The sequence below is a fragment of the Nycticebus coucang genome, chromosome 22 (assembly GCF_027406575.1).
Source record: "Nycticebus coucang isolate mNycCou1 chromosome 22, mNycCou1.pri, whole genome shotgun sequence".
In the NCBI taxonomy this organism is placed as follows: Eukaryota; Metazoa; Chordata; class Mammalia; order Primates; family Lorisidae; genus Nycticebus; species Nycticebus coucang.
In genome coordinates this window covers 35,171,313-35,187,977 of record NC_069801.1, presented here as the reverse complement: position 1 = coordinate 35,187,977, position 16,665 = coordinate 35,171,313, and the positions used below count along the sequence as shown (strand labels likewise).

General features: G+C 49.9%; 1 long non-coding RNA gene across 1 annotated transcript; it reads left to right on the top strand.

Moving 5' to 3' along the window:
- Positions 1 to 10,156: 10,156 nt before the first annotated feature.
- LOC128575322 (uncharacterized) lies at positions 10,157 to 15,900 on the top strand. The gene is made up of 3 exons (XR_008376975.1): positions 10,157 to 10,262; positions 14,223 to 14,360; positions 14,955 to 15,900. It is a non-coding gene; the product is annotated as an uncharacterized LOC128575322 (long non-coding RNA).
- Positions 15,901 to 16,665: the final 765 nt, after the last annotated feature.

Genomic DNA, 16,665 nt, shown 5'->3' with positions numbered 1-16,665 from the left:
GGAGGGGACAGTGCAAGGAAGGGCATCAGAGGAGGGGACAGTGCAAGGAAGGGCATCAGAGGACGGGGATGTTGCAAGGAAGGGCATCAGAGGATGGGACAGTGCAAGGAAGGACATCAGAGGAGGGGGATGTTGCAAGGAAGGGCATCAGAGGAGGGGACAGTGCAAGGAAGGGCATCGGAGGAGGGGACAGTGCAAGGAAGGGCATCAGAGGACGGGGATGTTGCAAGGAAGGGCATCGGAGGAGGGGACAGTGCAAGGAAGGGCATCAGAGGAGGGGGATGTTGCAAGGAAGGGCATCAGAGGAGGGGGATGTTGCAAGGAAGGGCATCAGAGGAGGGGACAGTGCAAGGAAGGGCATGAGAGGAGGGGACAGTGCAAGGAAGGGCATCAGAGGTGGGGACAGTGCAAGGAAGGGCATCAGAGGAGGGGGACAGTGCAAGGAAGGGCATCAGAGGAGGGGACAGTGCAAGGAAGGGCATGAGAGGAGGGGACAGTGCAAGGAAGGGCATCAGAGGTGGGGACAGTGCAAGGAAGGGCATCAGAGGAGGGGGACAGTGCAAGGAAGGGCATCAGAGGAGGGGACAGTGCAAGGAAGGGCATGAGAGGAGGGGACAGTGCAAGGAAGGGCATCAGAGGTGGGGACAGTGCAAGGAAGGGCATCAGAGGAGGGGGACAGTGCAAGGAAGGGCATCAGAGGAGGGGACAGTGCAAGGAAGGGCATCAGAGGAGGGGGACAGTGCAAGGAAGGGCATCAGAGGAGGGGGACAGTGCAAGGAAGGGCATCAGAGGAGGGGACAGTGCAAGGAAGGGCATCAGAGGAGGGGGACAGTGCAAGGAAGGGCATCAGAGGAGGGGACAGTGCAAGGAAGGGCATCAGAGGAGGGGACAGTGCAAGGAAGGGCATCAGAGGAGGGGGAAAGTGCAAGGAAGGGCATCAGAGGAGGGGGATGTTGCAAGGAAGGGCATCAGAGGAGGGGGATGTTGCAAGGAAGGGCATCAGAGGAGGGGACAGTGCAAGGAAGGGCATCAGAGGAGGGGACAGTGCAAGGAAGGGCATCAGAGGTGGGGACAGTGCAAGGAAGGGCATCAGAGGAGAGGACAGTGCAAGGAAGGGCATCAGAGGAGGGGGACAGTGCAAGGAAGGGCATCAGAGGAGGGGACAGTGCAAGGAAGGACATCAGAGCTGGGGGACAGTGCAAGGAAGGGCATCAGAGGAGGGGACAGTGCAAGGAAGGGCATCAGAGGACGGGGATGTTGCAAGGAAGGGCATCGGAGGAGGGGACAGTGCAAGGAAGGGCATCAGAGAAGGGGGATGTTGCAAGGAAGGGCATCAGAGGAGGGGACAGTGCAAGGAAGGGCATCAGAGGACGGGGATGTTGCAAGGAAGGGCATCAGAGGAGGGGACAGTGCAAGGAAGGGCATCAGAGGAGGGGGACAGTGCAAGGAAGGGCATCAGAGGAGGGGGACAGTGCAAGGAAGGGCATCAGAGGAGGGGACAGTGCAAGGGAGGGCATCAGAGGAGGGGACAGTGCAAGGGAGGGCATCAGACGAGGGTCAGTGCAAGGAAGGGCATCAGAGGAGGGGACAGTGCAAGGGAGGGCATCAGACGAGGGGACAGTGCAAGGAAGGGCATCAGTGGAGGGGACAGTGCAAGGGAGGGCATCAGAGGAGGGGGACAGTGCAAGGAAGGGCATCAGAGGAGGGGACAGTGCAAGGAAGGGCATCAGAGGAGGGGGAAAGTGCAAGGAAGGGCATCAGAGGAGTGGACAGTGCAAGGAAGGGCATCAGAGGAGGGGGAAAGTGTAAGGAAGGGCATCAGAGGAGGGGGACAGTGCAAGGAAGGGCATCAGACGAGGGGACAGTGCAAGGGAGGGCGTCAGAGGAGGGGGACAGTGCAAGGGAGGGCATCAGAGGAGGGGGATGTTGCAAGGAAGGGCATCAGAGGAGGGCGACAGTGCAAGGAAGGGCATCAGAGGTGGGGGACAGTGCAAGGAAGGGCATCAGAGGAGGGGGACAGTGCAAGGAAGGGCATCAGAGGAGGGGACAGTGCAAGGAAGGGCATCAGAGGAGGGGGATGTTGCAAGGAAGGGCATCAGAGGAGGGGGACCGTGCAAGGAAGGGCATCAGAGGAGGGGGACAGTGCAAGGAAGGGCATCAGAGGAGGGGGAAAGTGCAAGGAAGGGCATCAGAGGAGGGGACAGTGCTAGGAAGGGCATCAGAGCAGGGGGACAGTGCAAGGAAGGGCATCAGAGGAGGGGGACAGTGTAAAGAAGGGCATCAGAGGAGGGGGACAGTGCAAGGAAGGTCATCAGAGGAGGGGGACAGTGCAAGGAAGGGCATCAGAAGAGGGGGATGGTGCAAGGACGGGCATCAGAGGAGGGGGTAGGTGCAAGGGAGGGCATCAGAGCAGGGGGACAGTGCAATAAAGGGCATCACAGCAAGTGGACAGTGCAAGGGTGGGCATCAGAGGAGGGGGATGGTGCAAAGGAGGGCGTCAGAGCAGGGGGGCGGTGAAAGGGAGGGGCTTGGATCGGGGGACAGTGCAAGGAAGGGTGTCACAGCAGGTGGACAGTGCAGGGAAGGGTGTCACAGCAGGGGGACAGTGCAGGGAAGGGTGTCACAGCAGGGGGACAGTGCAGGGAAGGGTGTCAGGGCAGGGTGCAAGGCATATCTGGCCGAAGTGTGGAAGAGTCCAGGGAGAGGCAGTAGCCTGATCAGCAGGACCAGCCTGGGAGTAGCACCCAATGCCAACAATTTGAATTTGAGTAATGGGGAGCCAGTGAAGGTTGCTCAGCAAGGGAGAGCCAGCATGGGAGCTTATCGTTGGCCCCTCCTCAGCCAGGGCCTCCCTCCCCAGTAGGGCCCTCCTAGCCCCTCTTGGGGAGAGCAGAATGTGGGCCTCACCTTGGCCTGCCAGGGATCTGAGCCAAGAGCCCTCAGCAGCTCAGAAGGGGGCTGTGTGCAGGCCTGCCGGGAGCCCTGGAAGAGGAATGCAGCCTAATTAATTCTCTGCTGCTCACAGGGCCTCACCTCATAGGAGCAGCTGCCAGGACAGGCCTGCCAGGACGCCACTGGCCCAGCCTGTCACTTGCTTGGTGCTGAAGGCAGTGAGGGCAATTGCAGGCCGGGAGATGGGGGCAGGAACTGAGGCAGGGTGGGGGCAGCCCCTGGCCTCCAGGCACACACATGTCCTCCAGCTCCTTCTTAGCTAATAAAACAATCCTAGTAACAGCAATACTGACAGTCTCAGGGTGCCAGGCCCTGCTAGTGCACTGAGTACCAGTGAATGTGTTGTGTTTACTTATCATCTAATCCTCACCAGGACCAGTGGGGTATGTACTGTTACCATCTCCATTTTGCAGATGAGGAAACTGAGTCTCAGAGAGGGGAGTTTCCTTGCCCAGGCTCATGCAATCAGAAAGCAAAATCATGGGCTTGGCACCTATAGCACAGTGGTTATGGCACCAGCCACATGCACCAAGGGTGGCCCAGGCCTGCTAAACAATGACAACTGCAACAAAAAAGTAGCCAGGAGTTGTGACGGGCACCTGTAGTTCCAGCTACTTGGGAGACTGAGGCAAGAAGATTGCTTGAGCCCAAGAGTTTGAGGTTGCTGTGAGCTGAGACACCACAGCACTCTACCAAGGGTGACAAAGTGAGACTGTCTCAAAAAAAAAAAAAAAGAAGAAGAAGAAAAGAAAGCAAAATCATGGAAGCCAAGATTTGTACCCAATCTGGGCTCCAAAACTCTATTAATCATAACCACCGTGCTGTTTTGGTTCAGCAAGGGAAACTGAGGCCATTGGGAGATGGGGTGCCTTTCCTAAGGACGGTGGGCTAAAACGGGGCCTGGGGACACTGAATGGAATAAGGACTTGCCAGAGGGAAAGACTACACCTCTGCTCCAATCATCTCCTCGGCCTACGGATCACCCTGATGGACATGTGGTTCACTACTTCTGTGGGAAGTGACCCTGTCTCTCTGGGGCCTTCTCCTGTTTGGTCCCAGTTCTGTCTCCTGGGCCCTGTCCCAGAAGCCAGGTACCAGCATCACCAGCGAGTGTCATGCTGGTTGCACACGCTCAGAGAAGCTTCCCAACAACACCATTAGCCCTTCCTCACGGGTCACAGATGGCAACGGAGGTGCAGAGTGGTACAGGGATGAGCTGACCAAGGCCTTGCAACTGGAAAGGACAGGCAGGATGGCCTCAGACTCCCCCACCAATACTCTGCCCCTCCCAGACAGCAGACCCCCAGAAGGGCAGTGTAGTCACTTCATGCCCTTCTCTGAGCCTCACTTTCCTCATCTGCCATATGGGAATGAGAGGCCTGACCTTACAGAGTTGACCGGAAGTTCATCTACAACAGCTGACACTCAACGTGGCACTGAAATATGCATCAGATAATGTCCTAAGTACTATATTTAATCTTTTGAAAAATTTTCAAAAATAAGATTTTATTCATGGCTACATAATATATCATTATAAGGCTGTACCATAATGCCTTTGCTACCCCATAGGTATATATTTAAGTTTGTCCAATTTCCCACTGAAGGAGATCAGAAATTCCCACCAGAAAATATGGCACTTTCACATAAGAATTGTTTTGAGCTAAAATTAATTAAGAATAGCTGGGCATTGTGGCGGGCGCCTATAGTCTTAGCTACTTGGGAGGCTGGGGCAAGAGAATCGCTTAAGCCCAAGAATTTAAGGTTGCTGTGAGCTGTGATGCCATGGTACTCTGCCGAGGGCAACATAATGGGACTGTGTCTCAAAAATAAATAAATTAATTAATTGATTAATTTAATTAATTAAGAAGCAGGTCGTGTAGGAAGAGCTTTTGCCTTCCCCCTACTGTCTAAACGCAGGATTTCAGTTTCCCTTTGTGAAGATACTTCTCCCCTTGTACACGAATGTCTTCATTAACCCCTTTCCTGTACCAAAAAGAGAACAGCCATTAGTACCGAAGACTAAGTCAGCACCACGATGAGTCTGCATAAAGCTTACTGAAATAACCCTCATGCTCCATTAATTTCCCCCACATATTTACCTTCCCACAATTTGCCACCACTAGAGGCCCAGCCCCCTTTCTTTGTCACTTCTAAACAAATTTATCACCTTTTGTTGAAATGGTATGCCAGCCCAAGTCTAACTGCCTCTTTGGGTCCTCACTTCTTTTCTATGAAGGCCTTCATGCACATAAAAAATAAGGCATTAATAGCAAATAAAATTTCTATGGCTTTTGTCACTTTAATTTGCAGGCTCCAGTTACAGAATATAAGAGGATAGAGGAAAGGATTTTTGTCCTCCCCTGCACCACCAATAAAATAACACTGTATGACACACTTGTACACCAATGTCTTCATTCATGCCTTATTTACTTTTTTGCTACATTTTTTTCTTAATATAATTTATGTACTACCCCTTTAAAGTTCACAGTTCAGGGATATTTCAGTATAGAATACGTCCTCTTTTAACAGAATTGATAAGTTCTTGGAAACTGCAAGTTTATGCAAAATGACATTTTTCTCATCAATGTCATAACAAAAATGCCATTGAAGGAAACATTATTCAAGCACCTGCCGCATATGTTATTACTATGTAGTTACTGTAGTTACGTATCAATTAAAGTCACAATTTCCAAAAACCTATTAGTGACGTCAAACAAGGACTTACTATATTCACAAAAGTACACAATCATCACCACCCACAAGGGAAATTCCTTACCCATTAGCAGTCACTCCCTATATCCCCCTGCCCAACCCCAAAGTTCTAGGTAACTACTAATCTGTATCTATCTCTATAAATTTGCCTGTTCAGGACATTTCATATGAATGAATCACAGTGTGGGGCCTTTTGTGTCTGTCTTCTTTCACTTAGCATAATATTTTCAAAGTCCACCCATATTGTAGTGTGTATCATTTGGAGGACAGATCACAATTTGTTCATCTATTCATCCATCAATGGACATTGGGGTTGTTTTCATTTGGGGGTCTGAGCACTTTATTTGAACACTCAGTGGCCCCATCGGGAGGTGCTATTAGTGTCATTTATAGGTGAGAGACTGAGATCCGGAGAGGCGAAATAACCCACCCAAGGTCATTGAGGTAGGGAGCAGCAGTGGGGGAGTCTGGCCTTGGTGATGGTGTCAACCACTGGGCTATAGTGTCTTCCAGGTCAAAGTAGGTCAGCACACCCAGCAAACTGCACCAGAGGAGGTACCCAGTGAGCACTTAGCCAAAGGTGGCTATTCTCAGCAGCATTTCTAAAGGTAGTAGATCATGGGCTGCCTGGCAGGACTTGAAGCTAGGGCAAGGATGCCAGGACAATCAGTGATAAAGAATTGCCTTCTCAGCTCACTGGTGATTTCTCCCAGGAAGAGGACATCTCTCCACACAGGTGGGCCTTCTCCCTCCACCAGGCAGCCCAAAGCCCATTTCTCCATCCACCCCCCACCTGGGAAGCCACAGGTGCTCCTCTCTTGGCCCCAGAACTATGCCACTGGGTAGCAAAGGAAGGATCTTTGGGAGGGGTCAAGGTCAGAGCTACAGTGCTGGCCAACACTGTCAAAAGCATGGCTTAGGGAAGGTCTCTGCCTTCCCTGGGCCTCCATCTATGAAATAATGGGACAAGAAATCTTAATGCTTTCTTATTTGTTATAAAGTAATATAGTACATGAACAGATGTGGTAGCTTAAAAATGCAAAAAACATAGGAACATCTAGAATAAAAAGAAAGTCTCCCTTCATCCTTACTCCAAAAACGAGGTAGGTAGTCTTTTTCTATGGATTCAGATAGATATTTTATATCTAATGTTTTAGAGGTGTTTTAAAATAATAAATAGAAACATAAATCTTATTCTTCTGTAACCTGCTTTCCTCACACCATACAAGTCATTCCAGCCCAGCACACATGGGGCCACCTTAGTCTTTAACAGCTCCATGGTGGTCCTTAGCATGGACAAGCTGTCTATTTAACTGTTTGCCTATTGCTGCCATTTGGATGGCCTCCATTTCTTGTTGTTATAAACATGCTACAGTAAGCACCTTGTTTATACATTTCTGTTGAAAGGACAGATTGTTAGAAGTGAGATGGCTGGGCCAAAAGGCATGCACATTTTAAATGTTCTGTCAAAAATAGGGCTCCCGTATATACCCCTACTGCCACTGGGGGTGACTGCCCATTTCCTCGAATCCTTTCCACAACTATTATTTGTTGATCTGATAGGGAAAGCATTTCTGAAGATGGAATCCAATGTGTCAAAGAAATAAACCCTGCTAGACTCTCTTTGAAGGGATGAGAAGTATGGAGACCCTCCCCTGTCCCTCTTCCTCCTCAGCTGATACAGAGGATCCCTCTGTGTTTTTCAAGGCTGGAATCTAGGATCCTGTTTAGCTGCAGATCTGTCCCTCTGGAGCTGGTTTTAGCCCCCAGCCTCTCAGTCCTTCCTCTGAGCCCCGCAGAGCTTGGGCTTGGGGGAGGGACTGGTTCTTTCCCAGCTGACCCCACTCCAGTATAAACGTGCCTGAGCGTTATGATGACAGCATCTCCATCTGAAAGCCTATGTGATGAGGGGACTTTAGGAACCTGCAGGTGTTTTGAAGGGGGAGGGGTATGGTACCTGCAGGGGTCCTGGTTGCCTTTCAGCCTATAGCCCAAACTGGCTTTTAGAAGGCTGGAATGCAGTCTTGCTTCTGGGGCTTTACTATGTAGACCCAGTTGCCGCTGTCCCTTCTGGAACAGCAGCTGGAGTGCACCCACCCCATCAGTTCCAGGACACCCTCTCTGACCTCATACATGAGCCACACATGCGTACCAGGACATGTCTGTGGATAGTGTGGGTTCGCCTGTGGACAACTGTGGCCACTTCTGCATGTCTACAGGCCTTTGGGTTTCTGTCTCCTGTGACAGGTATTCACTTGCAACACTCACATGTGTATGTATGTGCACACGCATGTTGACATGACTTGTGCGTGTGTGACTGTGAGTGTCCCCATCTGTGTGTCTTGGCCTGGTTGTAGCTGCACAGATGTGTTCACGTGTATGAGGATGCATGTGTGCCTGTGAGAGGTGCATGAAAGTGTGTGATTGCAGGTGGGTGTCCCTAAGTGACATGAGCCCTTGTGCGGGGGGCGATCTGTATGGGTAAGGGCACGTGCATTAAATGAAGCGTAGGTTGGTGTGTGCACTGGGGATTGTGCAGTGCACATAGATCTAGAGGCACTGGAGTGTGTGTGGGCACAGCTATATATAGAGATACTGCTGTGACCCTCTGCAGATGTCAGCACACAGAGGTGTGCATTTGCAGAGTGTATGGGGGGTGCCCAAGGAGGCACCACCTCAGGGTCTGTGAGACAAGATAGTTCCTCCAGTTCCCATCCCCACCTGGCCTGGATCTCTTGCTCCCATTCCCACTGAGGGACAATATCACTGTGTAAACTCTAAACATCTTGTTTTATTTACATGTAGATTAATTATTTTAGTAATTAGCAAGTCATAAATCTTATTTATTTTAAAAACAAACATGGCTATATAACAGATGCAAAATTCAGATGGGATTTGAACAAAAAGCATGAGAGTGGAGAGTTTCCCACCCCAACTTTCCAGAAGGCCTGGGGTCACAGTGTTGGATAAGACCACAGTTGGGGGAGGGGGATGTATCAGGAAGGGGAAGGGAGAGAGGAGCCAGAGCCAAGAGCTCCTGCCTCAGCCAGCTTGCAAGGCTGCATATCCCAGCTCCTGGCCTGGAAGTCAGGAGGCAGCAGCCCAGGCCCTGCTCTGATGGCAGCTGGCCAGGCCTATCCATGGCCACATCTATAGCATCTGGGGCTTCTGTTACAAGGAAGCTCTGGCATCTGCCCACCTTCTCTACTCTTCTCCCTCGTGCCCAAGAACAATCTCTACCTGCATGTCCACCCCAACCCCACCACTCCCAGCCTGCACTGCCTCCTTCACAAACTTCTACTCACCCATCAAAGCCCACACCCGTATCACCACCTGACCACACATTTGTCTATCTTCCCAACTGGACTGTGAACTCTCTCAAGAAGGATAGGCTCAGAGCATTCCTGGGTCTCCACAGCCTACCCCAGCCTGCCATAGTTTAGCTATCAGTTACTACTTTTTTAAATTGAAGATAAGGAGGGAAGGGAAGGGAGGGTGAAGGCTCTGTGAGCAGCAACATTTGGTACAAACAGCAGGTTGTTGGGTGCCCCTAGACCAGGGCTGAGTCAACCTGACCCTTACCCTGGAGGAGGGAAGGGAAAGTTCCATTTATCACCCTTGCTGGAGCTGTTAGCACCAGGCCCTTTACAAGTCTTATCAGTTTTGATCCTTACCACATACCTGTAAGAAAGCAGTATTTTCTTCCCCCTTCTATTACAGAAATTGAGCCTCCAAGAAGATGAATTAGAATCAGAGCTGGGGCAGGCCCTCTGTTTCCAGGGCCATCTCCAGGCTCCTCTCCTGGTCGTGGGCTCTTAATGAAACCCACCTGCACCCCTTGGCCTTGAGCAGGTGTCTATGACTCTGCCCTAGAGGCTGCAGAAATTACCTAGAGGTCAGAGTTCGTGCTCTGAGGAGCAGCCACTAATGATGGAAACATCAATCTGGGTTGGTGGTAAATGCCCCAACCCCCTCTATCCTTGGGAAGGATGACTCTGAGGCTCATTCCCCACCAGTGCAGGAGGCTGGGCCCCGGGTGCCCACCTGCTGCTCATTATTTTGTGCATGTTGGCTTCCTTCCCTGTTTCACTTCCCACATCCCTCATGGCTTCCCAGAATCACCTTACCATAAACTCCTTGCCCACAAATCCTATTCAGGTCTGTTTCTGGGACCCAACCTAAAAAGGGGAAGCAGGCAGAGGACTATGAATGCCTGAGTGGTCAAGGAAGCCTTGTTCCAGAGGGGCCCCTTCTCAGAGAGGACATGGCCTTGGTTGGGGTACAAAGCAGCTCAGTTAGGTCTGTCCCCAGCAACCCTGAGGAGCCCTGGCAGGCAGGAGGCAGTGAGCGGTGTCAGGTCAGGGCGTGGACGTGCGTGTGTACCTCGGGGTGAGGGCATGGTGTGAGCCCGGCAGCCAATAGGAGGCAGGGCTTATCTCAGACCCTAAACTGCGCCTCTGCCTCCCTCACTTCTACAGAAGGACTGCCCAGATAACTATGTCCAGGAAGGTCCAGGGTGAACCACAGGCCCTCAGCAGGCCCCTTCTGGCTTGGGGCCTTCCAGGCAGAGGAAGGCTGCCTAGGACAAGGCCCTGAAGGTGAGTCTCAGCAATTCGGTCCCATTCTCTGGGCCTCAGTTTCCCATTTATAAAATGGTACAGGGTCTGGGTGGGGGTGAGGAAGTGAATAAAATTATCTCAGCACCCCTTTGAAAGTTCATGTTCTCCAATTTTGCCAGTCATTTGCACACAGCATTAGATGTATCAGATGTGGCCGATCCTGCTCCTCCTCCCTACATGCATTCAGAAGCAGATATTAATTAATAACCCAGAGGAATAAAGTTCTGATAGTGGAAACTCCAGCACCGGAAAAGACATGGCTTGACTTTGGGGGTTGGCCTTCCTTATACCATTTAAAGCAAGAAGCCTCATGAAATGGGAAGATTGCGGTCTTTAGTGCTAGGTGGACTTGGCTTCAAATTCTATGTGACTCAGAGAAGCCCCTTAACCTCTCTCAACTTCAGCTTCCTTGGCTATGAAATGGACTAACAATCCCCTGCTGGTCCCAGGTAAATATCTGTGATCTCTCATAATCCTCAGTCAGATGAGGAAGTAATTCTGATTCCCGACTGATAGAAGAGGCAGCTGGAGAGAAGTGTGTGCAGGTACTAAGGAAGCCAGGCTCCACGTGGGTCGGTAGAGAGTGTTTCAGACCTGTCTGGCTCCTACCCAGGAATCCCTGGACCTCCCAGCCCCAGCATACACCTAGCGTGGGTCATGCCCTGTCCATCCAGGCTTTCTCCTGCCTGGCCTGGCCCTGACCTGAGGCTCACCCACTGCCCCTCTTCCTCCACCTGGCTGTGGGGCAGCTGGGGCTGGGGCTGCAGTTTCCACCCCTCTCCAGGATACCTTTAACTTCAGGTATGCCAGGAACTGGGCTGAGAGTTTAAAGGGACAACAGTCTGATCCTACTGCCTCAAGAAGCTCTTAGGCACTCACAACTTGAAATCCAACTCTGCTTGAAAAGCTACTTTATGACAGCCAGAAACCAACAGTGAAAAGCACGTGAAGATGCACCTTCAACCCCCAGTGTCTAGAGCACCGTGTAAACTGCGCACCTCCCTTGGAGTTATTCTACCCACAGAGAAGGAGCTGGATTTTCACACACCAACTCCTGCTGGTCAAAGGTTGAGGGTACTTCAGGGTGTGTATGTATGTTAGGGGAGAAGTGTGTTAATTCCCTGGCCCTTCCCAAGCTCTACAGGCATCTCTGGGCTCAGCACTGCAGGCACCGGCAGTTGTGCTACTCACTGTTGGAATCTGGCTGTCTAGAAGTAGTTGGATTTTGAACATGAGCACTGACCAGCCAGGCAGGTAAGTGCATTCCAGCAGGTGGATAGCATGAACAAAGGCCTAGAGCAGTGTTTTTCAACTTTTTTTATCTCTCGGCACACTTGAACTTACAGTTAAATTTCTGCGGCACACTTATGTTGATTTATTTTTTGAATTTTTTTTTATTGTTGAGGATTCATTGAGGGTACGATTTTTTAAACAGAGTTAAAAAAAAGAATATACTTACTGTACTTTGAACTTCTTTCAAAAATAATTTAATGTATGATTTTTAAAAATCTTTGAGGCACACCTAACATCTTCTCAGGGCACAGGGAAGGAGGGAGGAATACACTGGCCTAGAGGGAGGAATACATTGTCTAGCCTGGGGCTATATAGGGAAAGGGACTATCTCTAATTCAGCTCCCAGCACAAAAAGCACCCCAAAACCCAAGAATGCCTCTATAGCCAGAAGACACAGACGTCTCCCCAGCAGAGAGGCTCTAAGCTAGGCCCAAGCCCTGGCCAGATGGCAAGAGCGAAGAGACCAAGACCCCCAGGGTGGCAGACATGGGCCAGGCCAAAGTGTGGAAGTTGGGGGTGTCAGGGGCTGACCCCAAGAATCAGACCTGAACAAAGGACCTAAGCTAAGGTAGAGGGTAGACTAAAACGCTGAGAAGAGGCCACTTAGTATGCAACCTCGTTCACCTAAATTCAAACCGTGCTGCTCCTCTGGGGTCTTCTCACAGGTTAGAAAAGTTGTGTGTGTTCATGCTGTCCAGGAAACCTGCACAATGAAGGTGAGCGGGGAGGTAAGGGGGAGTCTGGGAAAGGCAGAGCCCGGGAGTGTGGGCTTGGATGGGCACCTCTCTCCCCCCGCAACTACCACCACTGTTTTGGCCTGAGGGAGATTGGGAAGTGGGAACTAAAGACAGGTCTGAGCAGGGTCCAACCTCTCTGGATAGCTCTTGCTTTGGAGCCAAGCCATGTCCAACTCTATATCCAAACAACAAGCATCTTCCCTATAGACAGAGGTATAATCCTAACAGAACCTGGGCAGATGCAATGGATAACTGACAAGTCATGTCCCCCTCATGGATCCTGCCCTGTCCCTGTGGCTCAGGTGGAGAAGCTTCCACACACACCATGCTCTATCAGTCATTGGCTCAAAGGTAATCACATGACCTTAGCCAGGCCAATAGGAGTCTTCCTAGAGACTTTTGCTGGAGCTCTCTGGAAAATCTTCTGAGACTGTGAGCTATAAGAATGAGATTGTGGTGGCTGATGGACATCTTGTATCACATGAGGAAAATCTGCCCAGGGCGGGCAAGGGTGAGTCAAAAACAGGCAGGCATGAAAAGAGAGATGGAAAGTGAGATAGTCATGATGACGTCAATTAAATACCCAGAGGCAGCCAAGTCTGAAACTCCTCAGACTTCCCATTTCCACGAGCCATTGCATATCTTGTTCGGTTTATGTTTGATCAGAGTTTCTGTCACTTGTAGTCTAAAGGGTTCTAGTGAAAACAGTCGGTGAGAACACAGCCAAGCCCATTCTGCACCTTCATATCCTGGAGATACACAGAGATTGCAGTGAGTTCCTTTTAAAAGGGTGCTTGCTACTGGAATGTTGTAATGAGGCAAAGATTCATGTCCTGCTGCCCTTCTTTGAAAAGTGACAGTTGGCTAATGCAAAGTGGACCTAATACTGCCAGCAGTTTATGTTCAAGAGTCCAAATTGTCACTCCTCCCAGAAGGGCCAAGTCTTGGCAGGCTGCCCTTTACCTCACTTCCCAGAGTATTCTGGAAGGTGAGGAGGGCTGAGATACATTTTTCTAACCAACAGTTCTGGGGTTGTTTAATTACTCTTTCACTTGCTGAAATGTAGGGTCAGGGTGATACAGATTTAGGAGAAAGGGAAAGAAATACTGTGTTTTTGCAACCCCCACATGAAAGACATTGCACATTATTCAACTGATTCACTTGTTAATTCAATGAAATTCCTCAATCTGAATGTTTATCAATAGGGTCTGATTTTTAAAAATTATAGTGTTTTGTATTTTAAAAAATAAGGTAACTCTAAAATATACTGTCATAGAAATAAATCTGTTATCTATGAAGTATATTTTTCAATTTGCAGAATAGTATGTATAACACATGCCCAGTTTTGCAACATAGAACCTTGGAAGCCCTATCATTTGGATCATTTACACACTTAAGTGTTGGGGGAGGAAAGGGAAAAATAGGACATTAATTAAAGGTCACTCATTCTCTTTGGGGGAAAGATTCAATTAATATAAACTTTGGTTTCTATCAGAATTGTTTCCCCTGTACAAGGAGGTACCATCCCAAGATGGGGTCTATGAGCTGAAAGCTTGGCATCCTGCTCTGTCCAGGGTCCTGACAGGCAAGTGGCCCACCAGTGCTCTTAGTGGCCTCCTGTCCTCCTGTGTCCTCCTGTTTTCAAGACACTGGGACATCGGGTCATCCCCTCACACCACACAGGAGACAAGCATGTCTAGGTATACCACCCCTGGTCTTTTCTGTGCCTAAACACCCCACAGGAGGAGAATGTTGGCCCCCAAAAGAAAGATTCATGTCCTAACTCCGGGAACATTTTACTGTGACTTGGGAAAGGGGTCTTTACCAATGTAATTAAGTTAAGGATCTCAAGAAGAGCTCATTCTAGATCATCCAATTGGGCCCTAAATCCAATTTCCTGTGCCCTTAGACGTAAAAGGCAGAGGGACATTTGTCACAGAGCAGGAGATGACTCAGAAATGGAAGGAGAAGGCCACATGAAGACATAAGCAGAAATTGGAGTTATGTGGCCACAAGAAATGCCCACAGCCACCAGAAGCCGGGAGAGGTAAGACACAGATTGTCCCCCAGAGCTTCAAAGGGAGCACAGCCCTGCCAACACCTTGATTTCCAACCACCAAGGTCATGGTATCTTGACCATGGCAACCTTAGGAAGCTGGCACACACCCCACCCTGTCCTTTCTACTCTCGCTATGGGCATGGCCCAAGTGAACTCCTACCTCACCTGCTGTGGTGATTGATCCAGAAGCTCAGACTTAAGCACCAGAGCAAGGTACACCCAGGCTGGGTAAAATTGTTTCCTTGCTCTTAAAGAGATGTGTGCTCTCCTTTCCTCTGAGCGTCATGTGGTAAATGTATAGCCCAGCCGTCTGACAATTCTGAGAAAAGCCAGCCCACAGATGGAGCCATCAGACAGAATAGGGAATACCAAGGGAACTGTAAAGAGATGGGCCAAAGTTACTGGATTAAGCCAGTCTGGAAGCCCACACTATCCCTGGAGTCTGGTTACCAGAGTCTGTCTATCTCATTGTCTAAGCAGCTTGTGCTGGAGTTACAGTTAGCAGCAGCCCAGACTTGTTGGGTTATGGGTTTTGCGATCCTGTTTTGAATCCCATTTTGAATCCTATTTTTTTTTTTTTAGACAGAGTCTCTCTACATCACCCTGGGTAGAGTGCTATGGCATCACAGCTCACAGCAACCTCAGACTCTTGGGCTTAAGTGATTCTCTTGCCCCAGCCTCCCAAGTAGCTGGGACTACAGACGCCCGCCACAACACCCAGCTATTTTTTATTATTGTTGTTGCAGTTGTCATTGTTGTTTACAGGCCCAGGCCAGGTTCTAACTCGCCATTCTCAGTGCATGTGGCTGGTGCCGTAACCACTGTGCTATAGGCGCTGAGCCTTGAATCCTGTTTTTAAGTAAGTATTGTTCTTTCTTCTTCTTTATATCACTATTCTATCTCTTTTAATCCCTCCTGAGATAAATAGATACCTCTGGTAATGGGAGGAAAATCTCATAAAAGGAATATGAGAGAAAACACACATTGAGATATTTCAAGGAAATTACCTACATTACACTAATATTCATACAAACATCTAGAGGAAGAACTTCTGAACTGTTAATGGTGGTCACCCCTGGGGAAGAGAATTTGGGGGGAAAAGATTTCCCCTTCCAGGTTGTGCATTCATTCCTGCAGTGTCTGAATTTTTAGAATAAGCATAAATTACATTTGTAACTTAAAATCCTAAAGATTAAAGGTAATCCAAGATATCAAGAATTCCCCTGGCATATGTTTGGCAGGAAGTTTATCTGCCAGACAAAGAAATGACTCCCAAAACAATACATTTCTTTAGAATTTAGACATAGATTTTCAACAACTTAACAATGGTCTGATCCTAGCTGGTCCAAAAGAGTGGACGTTCCCTGCCACAAGAAAACCTCAGCTAAAGCTCCACCAGATGGGAGTTTGCAGGACTCCTTGGAGTCAGGAGGGGTCTGCAGCTCTGAGGTCTGAGCCTAGCTCTTCCCTCCATTCCTCCCATCCCAGGGTCTCAGGCAGAAGGGACCACACCTATGTGAAGTCTGAATGTCCCCCTCATAAATTCCCAGCCTTGGTTCACATTCTTCCTGCAGGAGCAGTGCTACCCTCTCTGGTCCCCTGCTCCCTCCTTGGCGAGAGCTGCGGACCCCCAACCACTCTGGAGAGGTCTGTAGGCTCTAGAGACCAGAGGCCACAACCCAGACCCAAGAGATTCTGTGTCCCCTAGCTCTGCCCAGGGTCCCTGTAACTCCCTAAGGACCCAGATTCAACATCCTACTCCCAACTTAGTCCTAAACAGCCCAGGCAGGCTGTCTCTTCCATTGCCCCCAGATGGGTGAGCCCAAAAGCCCCAGCATGGGTTGAAGGAGACTCTGCCCCTTGCCAGGAGAAATTCCAGGACTGACTCTACACCCACAAGTAAGGGCTGGAGAAACTGCGCTCTTGGCTCAGAGCTTGGGGAAGGGAGGAAGAATATGTACGAACTATGGAGAGACACAGTCCTGGAACCTACTCACCCCTACCCACTCCCCTCTCCTCCCTGGGCCAAATTCTAGGATTGGTTTCTGGACTCTTTCTCTAGCACCATTGGTTCCAGGAGCAGAAAAAGCCTCACGTGGACCCTAAGAAGGTACTACCTGGGCCCCACTTCCAGAACCTCCACTCTCAAAGAGACTAGTATGGGGGAACTCCAGATGTCCCGTGCTGCCCCTGCCTGGGAGTGGGGATGATGGGTCTGGAGGTCAGGCCGGGAGGGTGGGAGTGACTGTTTGCTCTATTTCCCCCATGCTCACCTCCACTGTTAGGGGCTAGG